General features: G+C 34.9%; 1 long non-coding RNA gene across 1 annotated transcript; it reads left to right on the forward strand.

The window, feature by feature from the left end:
• The first annotated feature begins 4994 nt into the window (after nt 1-4994).
• On the forward strand, nt 4995-15994 carry LOC131506105 (uncharacterized). Its single transcript, XR_009258733.1, has 3 exons — nt 4995-5112; nt 7157-7301; nt 15870-15994. It is a non-coding gene; the product is annotated as an uncharacterized LOC131506105 (long non-coding RNA).
• Nucleotides 15995-18148: the final 2154 nt, after the last annotated feature.

The raw sequence follows: 18148 nt of genomic DNA on the forward strand, positions 1-18148 counted from the left end.
TGTGACCAAAAAACTGAATATATAGGAGGAGTGTTAAGAAGTATGCTATTTATCTTACTTTAGGCTCTATTCTTTGATGATATTCCATTAAAAAAATACAAATGACAGTTTACTTTTTGAAAACGGGTACTACAATATTTTAATGGCATGAGCAGTGTTACCCAGGGATAACTGATGGGACTACTAGAAGGAAAAGAATATGGATAAACACATTCATATATGCCAACATGTAATTGACCACTTGACACCCTAGATTATGTTTAATCATTTTTTGATCAGCATAGTCTCAGGTAATGGAAGATGTATTTCAATCTGTTTCTGGATCCCATCTCCTCATGCCATGTGGGAAGGAACCCATTTGTTTCTTTATAAATTTTAATTGCGGGGGCGCCTGGGTGGCTCAGTTGGTTAAGCGTCCAACTTTGGCTCAGGTCATGATATCACGGTCCGTGAGTTCAAGCGCTGCGTCGGGCTCTGTGCTGACAGCTCAGAGCCTGGAGCCCGTTTCAGATTCTGTGTCTCCCTCTCTGTCTGACCCTCCCCTGTTCATGCTCTCTCTCTGTCTCAAAAATAAATAAATGTTAAAAAAAATTAAAAAAAAAAAAAGAAAAGAAAAGAAATGAATACTCCAGATCTAGTAAACATACCTTTTATTTTGGGTAAATAAGAGAATCTTAAGCAGACTCCACACTCAGCATGAAGGCCAATGCGGGGCTTGATACCCCAACCCTGGGACTGTGATCAGAGCCTAAATGAAGAGTTGGACGCTCAACTGACTGTGCCACCCCATGCCCCAAAGATTACTGAACACCCCAGGTGTTTTGTAGAATATGCCTTGATTGGAATTTATCTGGTATTTTTCGCATGATTAGACTAGGGTTATGTGTTTCTTGAAGGAAGACCACAGAGGTAATGTGCCACTCTTATATTAAAAATCAAGGGTATGACTACTGACATGACTTACCACTATTGATGTTAATTTTGGGCATCTGGCAAAGATAGTATTTGTTAGATTTCTCCACTATAAAGTTACCTTTTATTCCAGTTTCCCTACTATCCTCTTTGAAAAAAGTCACTATGTACAGCCCACACTTAAGGAGTAGGTAGTTCTATCTCTTTTTTTTTTAAGTTTATTTATTTATTTTGAGAAAGAGAGAGAGCATGGGAGCAGAGAAGGGGCAGAGAGAGAGAGAGAGAGAGAGAGAGAGAGAGAGAATCCCAAGCAAGCTCTGTGCTGTCAGCATAGAGCCTGATGCAGGGCTCAAACCCACCAACCATGAGATCAGGACCTGAGGTGAAATCAAGAGTCAGACGCTTAACTGACTGAGCCACCCAGTTGCCCCAGTTTCACCTCCTTATAGTTGGAGTATCTATATAAATTATTTGGAATTCTTTTGTGCAGAAAATGTATCTTTTCTCCTTCATTTATTTATGTATCCAACATTTATTTTTACCAGTATGGACACATAGATATTTATTTTATGCTTTAGATTGTGGTTCAGTGCTACTTTACTTTTTTTATTGCTCAACTTTCTCCAGTTTTGGCCATTCGGAGCTCTTTCACTTGCTTCCTGAATTTCTTTGCCATGCTTCCATTATTGTGTTGTTATTGCTGCTGTCATTGTTGATCACTTTTTTACTTTCTAGCAAAATAAGATGCTGTAGGCTCACATTTTATGTCTCTTGTCCCAGTTTTAGAAATATTCTTTTCTCCAAAGAGAACTGAATTTTTTTTAGGCCAGTCTGAATAACTGTTACAATCAAGAGGAACCTAGTAACACATGTCTACTAAATGTAAAGTGATTCCCTGGATGGATCCAGGAAAAGGACACTAGGTAAAAACTAATAAAATCTGAAAAAAGTATGAACTTCAGTTAATAATCCAATATTTTTTCATCAATTGTAACAAATGTACAGTACAAATTTAACATATAGAGGAAATTAGATGCAGAGTATTTAGCAATGCTGTGTTATCTTTGTAAATCTAAAAAATTTCTAATATAGAGTTTATTTAGAAATATGTTCCATACATGAATTAAATGATGTGTTCTACAGGTACTGGCTGTACTTTTCTGTAAGAGTTCTTAGTTTAAATTTGTTATATATACATATATATATATATATACACATGTGTATATATATATATATATATACACATATAGTTGTTGTTGTTTGGTCCTCTATTAATTACTGAGGGTAGAATTATTAAGAGTGGAAAGTGTTAAAATCTCTTACTCTTATTGTAAATTTTTCTATTTCTCTTTGTAGTTCTGCCAGTTTTAATTTATATGTTTTAATATATAAACTATATTGTATAAGGACAAAATACATTGAAAGCTCCCTGAGGAAAAATGAAGAGATTACTATAACAGAATGACATCTGACTTCCTGAAAACAAAAATGGAAGCCAGAAATAAGTAAAAATTTACCTTTAAAAACTGGAAGAAAATAGGGACACCTGGGTGGCTCAGTTGGTTAAGCGTTTGACTTCAGCTCAGTTCATGATCTCATGGTTCATGAGTTCCAGCCCACGTCAGGCTCTGTGTTGACAGTTCAGAGCCTGGAGCCTGCTTCAGATTCTGTGTCTCCTTCTCTTTCTGCCCCTCCCTTCTGTCTCTCTCACACTGTGTCTCTCTAAAAAATAAATAAACATTAAAAAAATTTTAAAACTGGAAGAAAATAAGGGTCAACTTTGATTTTTACACACAGCAAAACTATTCTTCCAGAATGAGGGCAAAGTGGAAAATTTTGGACTAATAAAAACTAGGAGTGTTCATCATCTCACCCAATCACTAAAATAAAATTCTAAACAATTCAGGCCAAATTAAAGTAATTTCAGGAAAATAAAAGGTGGTCAAATATACACAAAAGAAAGATTCTAGAAAATGGTAAAAGTGGGTACAATAAAACATTTTTGTAACAAATGTTTTAGTAAATATTTTTATAAAACATTTCTTACAAAAATGCTTTACTGTATCCACATTTACCATTTTTATTTAGATAAAATAAAAATGTTTTAATGTACCCACATTTACAATTTTACATTTTCAAATAACACCTTGAAATAAAAAAAGACATAAAATATGTTATAATAGTATATGCTTCAGAAATGGAAGTTATTTGAGGTAATGTTCAAAGGGAGGATAAAATTATTGATCACTTTTTGACCTTTATAAGATAAATACAGATTATATAAATTTGTCAGTACCCACTTAAAGAACAGAATTTAGATGTATAATGTCCAAACTACAGAGGAAAAATAAATAACATGAGAAACATCTAAATCAATGGAAAAGTAATCAAGAAAGCAGACAAAAGTATGTAAAACACAAATAGCACAATATAAAATCGTAGCTAGGTAGTAAAATCTAGCAATTATATTAAATATATTGTATGCATATAAACTTAATGACTCTGATAGAACTTTTAAAAAAACGTGATTAACAAAATATCCAACTAGGCTTGATTGTTTGGAACATATTTAAAACGTGAGAAAAGGAAATGATTGAAAGGAAAAAAAAATGCACAAATAACCAAAAGAAGGCTGATGTGGTTATGTCTATATCAAATAAAATATATTTTAAACGTGTATTTATGATTTATTTTTGAGAGAGAGAGCGAGCACAGGAGGAGCGAGAGAGAATCCTAAGAATCCCATCGCAGGGCTCGATTTCAAGACCATGAGATATTGCCCTGAGCTGAAATCAAGAGATGGATGCTTAACTGACTGAACCACCCAGGTGCCCCAAAATAAAAAATATTTTTAAGATAAACTATTTGTTAGAGATACTGTTATTCCCGCCATTAGAGAGGTATACTTATTTAATATTTTTACATAATATCACAAAGTCAAAAGAAGAAAGCCTAATTTTATAAAAGCACATAGAATTGATAAATAAAATACTATATTGCTAAACTTATGTGGTACAGCAAAGCTAGTATTTGAGAAAAATGTGAGACTATAACTGTTGTCCATTTAAGAGAGAATCAAGACAGAACATAACCTCAAGTAGGTAAGGTAGGGAAAAGAGAGATTATAGCTGATGGCTTCAGTTTTTTTTCTGAGAAATGTGAGTCAAAATAGCATTTTAAAATTGAAGTAGGAACGTAAAAAATCCCAGGAGCTATCCTTTATTCGTATATCTGATCTCTCCTGAGAACACTATTCCTTACTCAATGATGCAATCATATGTTGTCCAGAATTATTTATTTATTTATTTATTTATTTTTATTATTATTATTTTTTAATTTATTTTTGGGACAGAGAGAGACAGAGCATGAACGGGGGAGGGGCAGAGAGAGAGGGAGACACAGAATCGGAAACAGGCTCCAGGCTCCAAGCCATCGGCCCAGAGCCTGACGCGGGGCTCGAACTCACGGACCGCGAGATCGTGACCTGGCTGAAGTCGGACGCTTAACCGACTGCGCCACCCAGGAGCCCCTGTCCAGAATAATTTAAAAGTCTCCTACAGATCATTCAGCTTTCATTCATCACCTCCTAAAATTAGTTCATAGAGAAGCCAAAACAATCATAAATATTAACCATATCATGCAACTCCCCTTTCTCTTAAAATCTAAGTTCCTCACAGTAGCTTTTTTAATGCTTGATATGACCTGGTTCTTGCTTTGCTTCTGATTTTATTCCCTACTCATTTCTCTTCTTAGAAATCTTTCAATGTAAACTTAATACTCCTTTTCTAACCTATTGCTTTTATTTCTGCAAAAAGGAATGCTTACTGAATGACTTTGATTTCACATTATTTTTAATCTGAAAATGGTAGGTAATTGCAATATTAAGGTAAAACATTAAAGTGAATGTAAAGCACTATGAGACTCACAATTATTTATTCCGAATGAAAATGCAGTTTCTATTTTTGGTGACACTAGCTTCCATTGCTTGTTACTCATAATTTCAGGGAGTCTGATCCAGTCAACATTTAGTGGCTATGTATACATCTATGTATTTGTATGTTAAATTTGTTTTTCAGATTTTTTTCTATCTTCCACCCATAGGAAGTAACGACTATTTCAACCCTTGCTTTGTAATATGCCATTAAATCTGTTGTTTTAAAAGAAGATTCTGTTTACCTGGATGCCTTGAACTTTTGACACGTATTTATGCTACGTGCCTTTTGTTACACTTGTATACACTGGATCTGGAACATCCATTCAGTGAGCCAAGATAAACCATGTCTATTCTTTTTTTTTTTTTAATTTTTTTTTTTCAACGTTTTTTATTTATTTTTGGGACAGAGAGAGACAGAGCATGAACGGGGGAGGGGCAGAGAGAGAGGGAGACACAGAATCGGAAACAGGCTCCAGGCTCCGAGCCATCAGCCCAGAGCCTGACGCGGGGCTCGAACTCACGGACCGCGAGATCGTGACCTGGCTGAAGTCGGACGCTTAACCGACTGCGCCACCCAGGCGCCCCATGATAAACCATGTCTATTCTGAAACATTTGGAGACTACATAAAATATTTGAAAATGGGTTTTAGATATATGATATGAATATGATTATATTTAACGAAATTTTAAGCAATCATTGGCTAAATAGATTAGCTTTCTTCACAATATTCTTGCTTTGGTAAATATTATTGAATTTAAAAATACTATGAAGGAGAGGTAACCATACCTTTGGAGTTCCCAATTGGTTCCAGGCACCAACGATTGTAAATGGACTATCTACAATGGTCTCAGTTCAGACTGGTTTCTAGAAATACACTGGGAAATAAGATGAAAATTGCCCTGCTTAAAAGTCATGATCTTCAAACAGATACTACTAAAAGAACAAACGCATTTAATATTTGTAAAATAAAATGTTTTAAACTTTGCTAAAATTAATATACTAAGCAACAAAGAACTTTTTCAACATTTTTGAAATCTGATATTCCATATGATGTAGGTAAGTTAGACATTAAGTGATTAGAGAGACAAGAAGTGAAGTTATTCAAAAATTATGTGATCAGCTCTTTAGATGTCCAGTCGTGCAGGAAGATGTGGAGAAGACCATCTAGGAAATGTGTTCTTCTATGATATTCTATTGCCTAAGATAGGCTTTTAAAGTCTAATGTGCCCAAACTAAAGGGTCAATTTCCTCTAAACATATCTTTGGTTCTCAGACTTATGGTCTTCATTGCCAAAACAGATGACAAAGAGTTGCCAAAGCAAAGGGACACTGTTTCATATTATTTAAATGACTTTAATTAATATAATTATTTCAGCTCAATTTTATAATAAGTCTCATAAGATGATGGGAATAAAAAACAATGTACTGTAAATAAACTCACTGTGACATTTGATTCTATTTTACAGTACCCTTATTCAACACAAAAGCATGCTTTTAACTTTCATGCTTTCAAGCATATGGAAAATTAAGCCCATGGTTTTTCTAATTACCCCTGGGCTCTGCATATATTAAAAAAGAAACTTTTTCTATAAATATGTATAGTCTAAAGCCTTTTAGAAATTAAATTTCAAAAAAATAATTAATGGCTCAAAAATATATAAGATACTTAAATGTTCACAATTCTTGGTTCATCGTTTTTACACCTTATGTTTACTTTTCACTGTCATGCAGTTGTAATTATTCCTCTCTCCCTCTAATTTTTTTTTTTTACCATTTTCTGTTATATACACACATTTAATATAAAACATTATGGAATACCTAACTATAATAAAAGTATTATAATAATATAATAAATAGTATAATAAAGCAATATGCAATGCCTAATATAAAATGTGAAAATATACCATACATTGTATATAGTATATAAGTATATATAATAACATGTTTTGTGATAGAAATGTTTAATTGTCCCTTGGGGTATTACATTTGGAAGGCACACTACCAGAATTGCTTAAAATCTAACTTGATATTTTGATATATGTCTGTGTAGCTATTATTAGTTGTCCAACATTTATTGATATCCTTCAAGCAACGAAAGATCAAGTTCATGTTAGAATTTTGCCTTATATATTCTTTGCAATTCTTGGTTACAGAGGTAAGATTTAAATCTATTTTCACTAATTTAAGGTGTTAGTATAAATTATCTCTACTAATATCTCCTTTATTAGTTTATTTGTTTGATATTTCTTATTTGTTCGATATTTCTGAGATCAAGAGACTGAGTTTAACATGATAAAATTAATTTCTAGGAATACATGAATCAAGAATGTTTTCTTATTGGATATTCTGGACTCGTGTCCCATTTGTGCCACCATGAACATGTGAATTTTGTTTTAGTAAGCTTTCTGGTGATAAGTTTATTTCACAGGTTGTATACTCCAAGCAACATAAATGGTAAGCAAATAAGCTTTTCTCATACTTTTACTCATTAGACTTTGTGCACAACACACATACACACACACAGACCACGTGTATGTATTTACATACAGCCATACATTCCCCAGAACTGCATTTACTTTGGACAGCATGCCATTTTTTAACTGCTTTTTCTTTTTTTTTAAGTATTTTTTAAGTTTATTTATTTTGAGAGAGAGAGAGAGAGAGAGAGAGAGAGAGAGAGAAAGCATGCTTGAGGAGAAGAGCATGTGTGACCAGTGAGGGAGGAGAAGCGAGACAAGGAAAGAGAGAGAAAATCTTAAGCAGGCTCTGCTCTGTCAGTGTGGAGTCATATGGGGCTCAAACTCACAAATCTTGAGTTCTTGACCTGAGCTGAAATCAAGAGTTAATCAAGAGCTTATCTAACTGAGCCACCCAGGTGCCCAACTGTTTTTTCTTTTAATGCAGTTTGAACATTTTTCTTATTTTTGTTATTAAAGAGGTTTATGGAAATATTAAAATATTTATGAGTGTATTTGTAATGTTATGTAAAAGTCTTAATGACCATTTAATATACTTTACATTTGAAAGAATAAACACTTGAATAATAAATATTATTCTTCTGAAATCACAAGGCATTTTAAATATATATTAATTGGTATAAATTTCAATAATTTATGTAAAGTCACCAACTTTATCTTTTTTTGTATCTGGTCATACACATGAAAAATAAGTCTCTGTGGTATCCTCACATTTAGGTCCTAATCATTAGCTGTCTTGTAGTCAAATATGAAGGTAACAGTTCAATGTCAAATATAAACCATAGGATTGTATTGGAATCACAGTGTTGTCATCTGTAATGATTTTATTTTTTTTAATTTATCAATTATTTTTCCCTTTTCCATAACTTTTCCATAATGACATCAACTAGAGAATAATAAAGTGGATATGATCCAAACTCAAATGCAGACAGCTGGGAAGAGGAATATATAATTAATATTCTATTGTTCATTTTATTTTTGGTAAATGGCCTAAATTGTTAGAATAATATAAAAATCATTAAAATAATATTATAGAACATACCTTAGTAACTACTAGATCAAACCATAAAACCTTTAATCTGTTTGAGTCTATATTTTTCCATTAAAGGATCCTACAAAGTGGGATCAGTGAATTTTACTTATTTTATAAATATTGTGTGTATTGTATCACAACATTAAAAGAATAAGAAAAACTGAAATAATTTTTGCTATAATTCTATTGGTGTAAACACATCAAATTAACTTTCTTTTACTTGAAATCTGGAAGCTTCATTCTTAGTGTTCTTCATTTTTCCAGTAGCGGGAGGCAGTCGTGGCCTGTTTCCAAGTACTCACATTAATATGTGTTGTGTACTCATTCATTTACTGTCTAGTGATTGAGTGGCTATCAGCGTGGGCATAGCACTCTGCTAAATACTGTGGCAGATTGCAAATCAGGAATCAAACATAGGTTTTCCGTCAAGGAGATTTAGTTCCTAAAATACTACAAGGTTTTGGGTCTATGCAAATGTAGGAGATAAATACTCCAGGGAAAGAAAATATGAGGAAAAAAGTCATGTCAGCAGGAGCTCTAGTGAGCTCTCTTTTGACTGTAACGTGTGCCAAGAGAGAGTGAGTGGGCATAAACATATGGTCTGGAATGGCAGATAAAGAATTTGGAAAGCAACATACGGTCTTCACTCCTTAGCAAGTTTTGAACAGAGGTAGAAAAACTTGAGTGGAACAAAGAAGCAGAAGGAGGATTTGAAGCCTATGATAGAATCCCATGGCAATTGTAGAACTAAGGCAAATGGCTATTCATATCCCCCCCTACATTCCTACAGCTAAGAGTGGGGACAAGGAGGGGCACCTGGGTGGCCCAGTCGGTTGAGTGCCTGACTTCCACTCAGGTTGTGGTCTCCAGGTTCTTGAGTTTGAACCCGGCATCAGGCTTGCTGCGGTCAGTTTGGAGCCTGCTTTGGATCCTCTGTCCTCCTCTCTATCTGCCCCTCCCCCGCTTGCACTCCCTCTCTCTCTCTCAAAAATACACATTAAAAATAAAGAAAACAAAACATTAAAAAAAAAAAAGAAAACCAACAATCTGTGTCAATAGAGGGTCAATTAGTCTGCATTACTACAAGGTAATATTGTAATTTATAAGGATTTACCAAAGTCTGGAAAGTAACTTTTTCAAATCTGGTTTACCTTGAAAATTTAAGTTTGGGTCTTAAGAACTGGCTCAGGGTATTTCTAAAATGACGAATTTTGTTCTTTAAAGTTTTGAAAAATTAAACCCTTTATTTTGAACAAGCCAAAAGACATTTTCTGAAGATGTGATGCAAGCTTTAGTAGTGGTGTTAGCAGATCTTTTGGGAAGAAAATGTCTTCCTCTGTGTGTGAGAAACTTTAAAAAGAAATGTTCTCATTCAGTGGTAAGAAAAATATATACCCCAACTTTATAATATCATGGAAAATCTTTCCATTACAACATGTACTATGATCGTATTTTCCTAATAACAAAAATTTTGGTGTCATTAGTTACTTTTGCTTCATCCTGCCTCAGTCAATGAGGAAAGAGTGAAGTCTTCTTTAAAAATGAACAACTTTATTTCTGATAGAGATTCTTAGCAGCAAGCTAGTAACATGATTTTTTTAAATTACATTAAAGATGATCTCAGGGTACCGGGGTGAATCCATTGGTTGAACGTCCAACTCTTGATTTTGGCTCAGTTCATGATTACAGGGTTATAGGATCGAGCCCCGTGAGAGGCTCAGAGCTGAGTGTGGAGCCTGTTTAAGATCCTCTCTCTCTCTCTCTCAATCTCTCTCTCACCCTCTGCCCCCTCCCCCATTCGTGCACTCTCTCTCTAAAAAAAAAAATGATCTCAAACAATATTATATTCAATAGTGAAATAATAATCACAGTAACATATATATTTGAAACCAGAAATATTTCATTTTAACAGCCATTTGAAAATATTTTTCTCAGAACTGTCATTGTCAAATGTCAAGAAGTAAAAATGCAATGTAACTATTGGAAAAGTAAGGTTAGTGAGCATGTGGTAGGGTATTTTAAAGCCAGATAACTAGACTCCAGCTCTGCCACTGAGCATAGAAACAGCCTTAAGAAAATTTCTTTATCCAGGCCTGTTATTATCTGTAAATTGGGGAGCATAATACTATCTGCTTCAATGGATTGCTGTGAAGATTAAATGAGTTAATATATGCACTTGGTGCTCTTAGCTCTTATTTTCATAATTCCTGTTATTTTCAGATGAAATGACTGGCTACTAAAAAAAGCCAAAAGAATCAACAGAGAAGTGATTATAATTAATGACAGTTTAGTAAGTCTTCAAATGCAAAATAGGTCTAATAAAATGTAGCTTTCCCACATACTAAAGTTACAAAGAAAATATAATGTAAAATAGTCTTGCTAACAATAAAAAATGGAAATTCACATGATACTATTGTTCACTTGTTAATTTGGCAAGATTGCAATTAATAGTTATATTGATAGGACTGTAAATAGATATATCTTTGAAAATATTCTTTAACGTAGTGTTTCTACTTCTTAGAATTTATAATAATTATATAATCAAAGATACACACAAAAAAATTGATGTAAAAATTTACTTCGTTAGTTTCCTAAGGCTGCTGTGACTAAGCACCACAACCTGTGTGGCTTAAACAACAAACATTTGTGGGCTCTCGGTTCTGGAGGCCAGAAGTGCAAGCATGATTGGTTCCCTCTGAAGACTGAGGGAGAGTGTTCCATGCCTCTCTCCTAGCTGCTGGTGTTTTGTTGGCAATTTTTGACATTCCTTGGCTTATAGTCACATCAGCCCAATCTCTGCCTTCACGTTCATGGTGTTCTCCCTGTGTGCATGTCTCTGTGTCCAAGTTTCTTTTTATAAGAACACCAGTCATATCAGATTAGGGGCCCATCCTACTCTAATATGACTTCATCTTGACTAATTATATCTGCAATGACCCTATTTCCAAATAAGGTTACATTCTGAGATGCTGAGGTTTAGGATTTCGACATGATTTTTTGAGGAATACAGTTCAGTCTATGACATCATGCTTGCTTATAATTGAAAATTGGTGCTACCTACCACATCCAACAACAACAAAAAAAAGGTTAGATGAATTTTAACCTACTTATATGTGGCTATCTTATATGCAGCCACAAAAATTCATCTTTGCAAATAATATTCTGTCACATTGGAAATGCCCTAGATATTATGTTAAGCATAAGCATTAGATCATAAAAACTGAATACTACAACATAAATATGTGTATAGAAGACTGGAAGGAAATACTATATACCAAAATCCTTATGGCTCTATCTTCCTGTGTGGTAGGACCACAACTGACTTTAATGTTTATATTTATACTTTGCTGTAAGTAATAGTATTCATACTTAGAAATATACTTCCATCCAGACTTTTAAAAATATTTTCACTCTGTGTCTCACAGACTTTGGTAATCTGCTTTTCTTTCAAATATCTACATTCATCTACATTTCATTGTTACTAGGTAATTCTAGATGATCTTCCCAAGGACTTTGCTACAGTGGCAACTGTGGAACTCAATAACATAATTAAAAAGAATTTTGGTTCTGGGGACCATGGGTGGCTCAGTTGGTTAAGTGCTGATTATTGATTTTGACTCAGGTGATGATCTCACACTTAGTAGGATTGAGCCCCGCATGGGGCTACGTGTTGTCAGCTGCTTGTGAATTCTCTCTCTCCCTCTGTCTCTGCCTCTCTCTCTCTCACAAGATAAATAAATAAACTTAAAAAATATTTCGGTTCCTTCCTCCTAATGATTTCTAAGTTGGCTGACATGAAAAAAGCATACCAACTACCTTTGTCAAAAATTGATGATATTGTGAATGTCTGTGAACAGAATGTGGGGTCAATAAAAGAAATAAATGTAAATATTTTGAGATAAAACTAAACTTCAGAAAATGAGGGCAAAACTATTGCGAATAAATACACAGGAAACAATCTTTCAGCTCTATGCTCTAGAAATTTTATACTAGAAGGGACTTATATTATTTGGAATTAACTAAACTACCATGGATTTGACTTGACATTAAATGTGTAAAATATTTCTATGTTTTCTAGTGTCATTATAAGCTAACAAACCATTGCGTGGTCTAAATTTATTCTAGAATATCTCCTCTCCTATTGATGCTGTTTGCCTTTTAGTAGATAATGGCATTCTTAACTAGTTAAACTTTCAAATCTGGATAACTTTGAAAATATAAGAAAAGGAATTTTGGCATATTTATTTACTTATTTACTTATTAAATTTATTTATCTATTTTGAGAGAGAGAGAGAGAGGAGAGAGAGAGAGAGAGAGAGAGAGAGAGAGAGAGAGAGAGAATCCCAGGCAGGCTTTGCACTGGCAATGCAAAGCGTGATGCAGGGCTCAACCTCATGAACCATGAGATCATGAGCTGAGCCAAAACTAAGGGTAGTTGGACACCCAACCAACTGAGCCACCAAGGCACCCCTGGCATATTTATTAAGGGCCATTAGTATCTTATACTTCCTTGAGGACTATGGGGGACAGCAAAGAAGGTATTTCCTATGTGTTTGAGGAAAGGATAGAATAAATGAAAATGAAGATAACACAAACATAAGGAAAATTCTGTAATCTATGCCAGTAAAGTAAAGGTATTGGAAGTAGGAGATATACTTAGTGCCCCAAAATGAAAAGATGGAGAGAAGGAGAGAGTACTAAGAGGAAAATGGAAAGGGGAAGAATTTCCTTTCCCTTATCTCCAGAAGCAAGGAGGAAAAAAATGAAACAGTAAGGTCTGCTTTGGTTTATTCATATTTCTGGATAGATTATTATTTTGGAATGTAGAGGCTTATGAAGAGTAAGAGAAAATGGTCAGTTTATTCAATCATGGAATAAGAAATCAGCTAGTAATGAGTCAACTTCATGGAAAAGAACTTAATTGTTCCCAGGCAATTGCCTACATTTGGGAGTTAGAGGGGTAGGTATAATTATTTTTCCTATTTGTCTCTGGGATGATTTCTGTGGCAGGCAAAATAATCCCCCTCCCTTAAAAAAAAGTCTGGATGCTAATCTTGGGAACCTATGAATATGTTATGTTATGTAACAAAGGGGGAACTGACATTGTGGATTGAACTAAATTTTCTAATTTGTTGACTTTGAGATGAGGAAATTATCCTGGATTTTCTGGATTGATCCAATGTAATCACAAGGGTCCTTATAAATGAAAGACAGGGGCAAGGGAATCAGAGTCAAAGAGACATAGTACAAGAAAGATTTAACTGATCATTGCTGGCTTTGAAGGTGGAAAAGTGCCATGACCCAAGGACTAGGTTGCAGCCTAACGGGGCTGGAAAAAGCAAGGAACTAGATTCTCCCCTCTGGTCTCCAGAAGGAACCGACACAGCTCTGACTACACTTTGGTTTTAAGCCAATGAGATTCATTTTAGACTTCTGACTTCCAGAACTTCCATAACAAATTTAGATTGTGTTAAGCCAAAAGTTTGAGGTAATTTGTTATATCAGCATTAGGAGGCTAATACAACTTTTAAGAAAAGGGACATGTGAATAAAAAAACTGTAGACAAATAATAGGTAATATTTTTTTAGGTTTCTTTTAATGGAGATAAAATTCATATAACATACAATTAATCATTTTAAAGTATATAATCCTGTGGCATTTGGTATGGTAAAATGTGTGATCACCACCTTTATCTAATTAAAACAAATACAACCAAATGATGGTTGTTTTTTTCTTTTTTTTTTTTAAAGTTTTTATTTTAATGCCACTTGGTTAACAGGATCAGATGATTGTAACTATTAAAAATTGCAGAGTTTCTTACTACTAAATGCAAGTCACGCATTTAATTTTGGGAGCTGAAGGGTAAACATCAAACACTAGTATTTTGCCTCTAAAGTTGGGATTGATTGAATACTTAATGTGGGAGTGATATGGATGAAGCTGAATTAGCATGATTTTCATTCTCATTCAAATATGTTATATAAAGCATAGTCCCGAGTGAAACTTCAATTATCTGTCCCCCAAATAAAACAACAATGCTCCCTTCTTGTAGATTCTATCTTCTATGTTACCATATGACAGGAAAATTCTAGAATGTATCTTCTTAGCAGTCAGCTGGGTCTGAAAAAGAAAGACAAAGAGAAAGGGACAGACAGACTGACAGAGGAAGACACAGAGAAGTGTATATAGGAAAGGCAGAGATACATAAAGAAAGAGAAAGAAACAAAGACATAGAGACAGATAGGGAGAGAGAAGTAGGGAGAGATAAAAAAATGAGACACAAATACAGAAAGACAGAGAGAGATGGACAGAAATAGAAATAGAGACAACATGGACAAAACGGAGAGACAAGCATAGAGATTAACAGAGAAAGACTAAGAGAATGTGACTGGAAAAAAGAGAGACAGCAGTATAGACAAAGTAGAGGGGTAAAGAGGCACAGCTATGACAAAAAGTGGAGAGAACAACAGAAGATAAGTAGGTCATTCAAAGAGAAACAACGAAACACACAGAGCTAAGTGTGTTTAGTACACTTAGCAGTGTATAGTACAAGAAAGCAGTCAGAGAAGAGAATGGAAGGAAGGACCGCAGGGAGGCTGGGAGGGGGAAGACAGAGAAAAACTTGAGTCACATGACAGTAGCTCCTTCTCCCAAACTCACACGGAGGTGGGGCAGTAGGAGTGAGTTTGACAAGATCTAGAAACGTTCCTCTATTGCTTTTGCCTCCTGGAGACTGGCAGGAATTTCTTCCCTTCTGTTGGAATATGAGAGTTAACATAAGAAAGTGGTAATGATGTCAATTTTAACTCTGTTATGAGAAATTTTGTAGTTTCTGTAGCTTGAGAGGAATTAGCTGACAATGAAACATATTTTATTTTTTTTTTTTTTAAATTTTTTTTTTTCAACGTTTTTTAATTTATTTTGGGACAGAGAGAGACAGAGCATGAACGGGGGAGGGGCAGAGAGAGAGGGAGACACAGAATCGGAAACAGGCTCCAGGCTCCGAGCCATCAGCCCAGAGCCCGACGCGGGGCTCGAACTCACGGACCGCGAGATCGTGACCTGGCTGAAGTCGGACGCTCAACCGACTGCGCCACCCAGGCGCCCCGAAACATATTTTAAAGGACAGATGGATGGCATTGGTTCTTGACCTGGGATTCTCAGATCCATTAGTGTCCAGTGAAGCTTATTTCCTGCTTTGTAAATGGTGTTTATCTAATTTCTGAGGGGATAGACATGGAATTACCCAACCGGACCAACTGATGACTACAAATAATAACGCCACTAACACATGCCAGGATGTTTAGCGTAGGAAAAAAAAAGCCTTCCTGGAGATAGAATTCTTAAATTTTCACCTTAATTATTTTCCTTTTTTTAAAAAAGTCAGTAATTTCCCTAATAATAGTGATATAAACAAGTATGACTTGTTTTACAATAACTTGTGTTTAAAAGAAGAATTGTTTTAAATTAATTTATTTGATTTTCTAATTGACCTCTTATTCAACTTTTCAGGTAAAAGATGTAAAAACTCCGAACTGGGCTCTCGCCTGCTCCCTGGCCCGGAGAGTAGAACTGCTGTTTCCCCGTTTGCTCCCCTGTCCAGTACAACTGATCAAGATTTCTTCCCTATGAATGTGGTAAGTGATGTATGTGAAACTTTCTTTTATCCCATGTATTCTTTTAAAAGAAACAATTGTTACATGATTGTAATACTAGCTGTGTCCAGTGAAACAAAGCCACTTTACTCTTATTCCATAATAGCAGTACTTTGCACGGAAGTAGAAAAAAATTTTTTTCTAAAACAGCTTGAGTAGTTTTAGTATCACAATAATTGATATAGGTAATGAAAAGGGTGTTAGTTTCTCGATTAATCATTATGTATGAATTGTGTCTTGCTGTGAATCACTATACCACAAGCCTTTGCCACTCCAGGTGCAAACCAAAGACCAACATCAGTATCATCTGCTAGAAATGATGAAATCTTGGGAGCCATCTCAGAACTATTGAGTTCAAAATGCACAAACATTTGAGAAGCCCTGCTATAAGTCATTTGAGGGCAGTTTGTGTTTGGTTACTTGTATGATCCCTCTACCTACAAGTGGTGTATGATACAGAATAGGAACTCAGTAAATATATATCAAACACTTTATGTATGTATGTATGTATGTATGTTATTTAAATCCAAGTTAGTTAACATATATATATATATACACATACATATAATATATGTATGTGTATATATATATATACACATATATATAATATATGTATGTGTATATATGTATGTAATGTATTACAATATATGTAATAATGATTTCAGGAATAGAATTTCGTGATTCATCACTTACATACAACACCCAGTGCTCATCCCAACAAATGTCTTCCTTAATGTCCATCACCCATTTAGCCCATTCCCCCACCCAACACCCTGCCAGCAACCTTCAGTTTGCTCTCTGTATTTAAGAGTCTCTTATGGTTTGTCTCCGTCTCTTTTTATCATATTTTTGCTTCCCTTCTCCGATGTTCATTTGTTTCGTTTCTTAAATTCCACGTATGAGAGAAATCATATGAAATCTAACTTTGGCTGACTTATTTTGCTTAGCATAGTACACTCTAGTTCAATCCATGTAGTTGCAAATGGCAAGATTTCATTTTTTTTTTTGATCACCGGGTAATATTCCATTGTATGTGTATATACCACATCTTTATCCATTCATCAGTCGGTGGGCATTTGTGCTCTTTCATACTTTGACTATTATTGATAGTGCTGCTATAAATATTGGGGTCTGTGTGCCCCTAAAAATCAGCATTTTTGTATCTTTTGTATAAATACCTAGTAGTGCAATTGCTGGGTCTTAAGGTAGTTCTATTTTCAATTTTTTGAGGAACCTCCATACTGTTTTCCAGAGTACCTGCACCAGCTTGCATTCCCACCAACAGTGCAAAACAGAGCCTCTTTCTCCATATCCTCGCCAACATCTGTTGCCCCAGTTGTTAATTTTTGCCATTCTGACAGGTGTAAGGTGGTATCTCATTGTGGTTTTGATTTGTATTTCCCTGATGATGAGTGATGTTGAGCCTTTTTACATGTGTTGGTTGGCCATGTGGATGTCTTCTTCGGAGAAGTGTCTATTCATGTCTTTTGCCCATTTCTTCACTGGATTATTCGTTTTTTGGGTGTTGACTTTGATAAGTTCTTTAGAGATTTTGGATACTAACCCTTTATCTAATATGTCGTTTGCAAATATCTTCTCCCATTCTGTCGGTTGCCTTTTAGTTTTGCTGATGGTTTCCTTCACTGTGCAGAAGCTTGTTTACTTTGATGAGGTCCCAATAGTTCATTTTTGCTTTTGTTTCCCTTGCCTCCAGAGACATCTTGAGTAAGAAGTTGCTGCGGCCAAGATCAAAGAGGTTTTTGCTTGCTTTCTCCTTGAGGATTTTGATGGATTCCTGACTTACATTTAGGTATTTCATCCATCTTGAGTTTATTTTTGTGTATGGTGTAAGAAAGTGGTCCAGGTTCATTCTTCTGCATGTTGCTGTCCAGTTTTCCCAGCACCACTTGCTGAAGACACTGTCTTTATTCCATTGGGTATTCTTTCCTGCTTTGTCAAAGATCAGTTGGCCATATGTTTGTGGATCCATTTCTGGGTGCTCTGTTCTGTTCCATTGATCTGAGTGTCTGTTTTTGTGCCAGTACCTTACTGTCTTAATGATTACAGCTTTGTAATAAAGTTTGAAGTCTGGGATTGTGATGCCTCCTGCTTTGGTTTTCTTTTTCAAGGTTGCTT

This window comes from Neofelis nebulosa, chromosome 3 (assembly GCF_028018385.1).
Source record: "Neofelis nebulosa isolate mNeoNeb1 chromosome 3, mNeoNeb1.pri, whole genome shotgun sequence".
Classification (NCBI taxonomy): domain Eukaryota; kingdom Metazoa; phylum Chordata; class Mammalia; order Carnivora; family Felidae; genus Neofelis; species Neofelis nebulosa.